The sequence below is a fragment of the Eurytemora carolleeae genome, unplaced genomic scaffold (assembly GCF_000591075.1).
Source record: "Eurytemora carolleeae unplaced genomic scaffold, Eaff_2.0 scaffold349, whole genome shotgun sequence".
Taxonomy (NCBI): domain Eukaryota; kingdom Metazoa; phylum Arthropoda; class Copepoda; order Calanoida; family Temoridae; genus Eurytemora; species Eurytemora carolleeae.
The window spans coordinates 323,973-325,993 of record NW_019396296.1 but is presented as its reverse complement, the minus strand read 5'-3'; positions in this window follow the sequence as shown (position 1 = coordinate 325,993).

The following is a 2,021-nucleotide window of genomic DNA, read 5'->3' as shown; positions in this document are numbered from 1 at the left end:
AGCGGAAGAATAAGTTGTACATTGTACATACAACCTATCAGACAGAAAAAACGGAACAGTAAGCCAAATTAATGAGATTAGTGTAAGGGATTTTGAATTTTTCTGTCCAAAATTATTTTAGTTCGAAGTATGTATTCCCATGCAGCAACCATTATAAAATTTTTCATTAATTCATTAATTATTATAATATACTGCAGAAAATAGTAAAAGAAGGAAGGATGACGTATAACTGTTTAATGGTTTTGAATGTGGGAAAGTAGCATATTGGAACTCTAGAACTTAATCTATTATTTTACCATTATCCTTCCAGTTCTCCTATATATCGTAATATGCCTATTTATATATATATAATATAGATGTATATGATACTTAAACGAGTCTAATTGTTATTTGTTTTAATTGTTCTGGACCATATCTAAGGCAGAATGTTTATCTTTACAGATATTTTATTTATAGACATTTTTGCAGTACTTTTATTGAGGTTTAGAGATGTGCTCGTAAAAATTGATTTAACATAAATTGAAAGAAAAAACATAAACTGTGAAAACTTCATGTATAAAATAATAATAATGAATATTTCGATGTTTAAAAAAGAAATTGAGTTTTTACCACAAATTTAAATTTTCTAATTTCTTTATCTTTGCAATCTGATTGATATATCGGTATATTCCTAGATCCAAAAATCGTTCACTAGGACAGACCCGATATTTCAAATTTAAACTATTTAATCTTATCATAATTCATAATTTGAAATATCTAAAGTATAAAATATAGGGATTAGAAAATTCGTGTTTGTTGAAAAGACTCAATTCCTTTATAAAATAAATACATTGTTTTTACAATGAATTCGAAGTTAAAACGAAAATGATTAAAACCAAACAGAATGCATAAACAAAGAACAATAACGCCAATAAATCAATAGCAAACAAAGCATTACTTTAGTTTTTATATCCAACATCGTGCTCACTGTAAACTCTATAGTTCATTTAAGTACCTAACCGACTTTAACCTGTCAGAGCTGTACAGTACAATTACAGGCTATGTAAGGCAAACCGGGACAACCAATATACGCCAATAAAATTATCCCATTCTTGTAATATTTATTTGAACTACCACCTTCTTACTTGATCTAAGTAAAGATTGTTTACAGGGGCATATTCAGGAATTTGTCCAGGGGGGGGGGGCTCAGCCACCATTGCCCCCTGAATACGCCTCTGATTGTTAAACACATTTTTAAACTGAAGTTCATCTAATTATATTAAAAAACTTGTTTTTATAACGAATGCTTTTTAGCAATAAGAACAAAAAATTCATTAATCATTGCATGCAATCAAATAATGTTTTCTCTTTCTTTTGCTTGTTACTAAAATGGCATATTGAGACGTTACAAGGTCGCAAAATTGGAAATATAATCACTCAGTAAATTTCCTCCTGAAGTTTATTTCTTTTGATCTAATTTTCAATAGCTTGGCCATTTTTATTTTAAAAAAAAGATAAGATCCCCCCCCCATTCTGGTCTGTGATATTATGATTAAATATGATATGAAGGAGCAATACCTGCCAACTATCCTTATATATATTAATATACAGGGGCAACAAAACTACACTAGTACAGGGGGCCAGGGTCAAAACTACTTTAGAACAGGGGGCCAGGGTCGAAACTACACTAGTATAGGGGGCAAGGGTCGAAACTACACTTATAGTATAGGGGGCCAGGGTCGAAGATTTTATTTTTGTTTTAAGAAGAGTAAAGAACATTTAGAAATAAATGTGAGATCGTTCCTTTTATTCAGAACTTCTACATTTAAAAGTACCTCGTTAGCATCAATGATTCGACTTTAACAAACCCCAGTTTTAATAAAATAATAGAATTTAAAATAGTTTTATTCTCACTATTTTGTCATATTTTCGACCTAAAAACTTTACCATCACTGTGTAATATATATAGAAAATATCTTAACCTCGAGTACAAATATTAAAAACCTCGAGTACAAATCTTAAATCTCTCAACCTCGAGTACA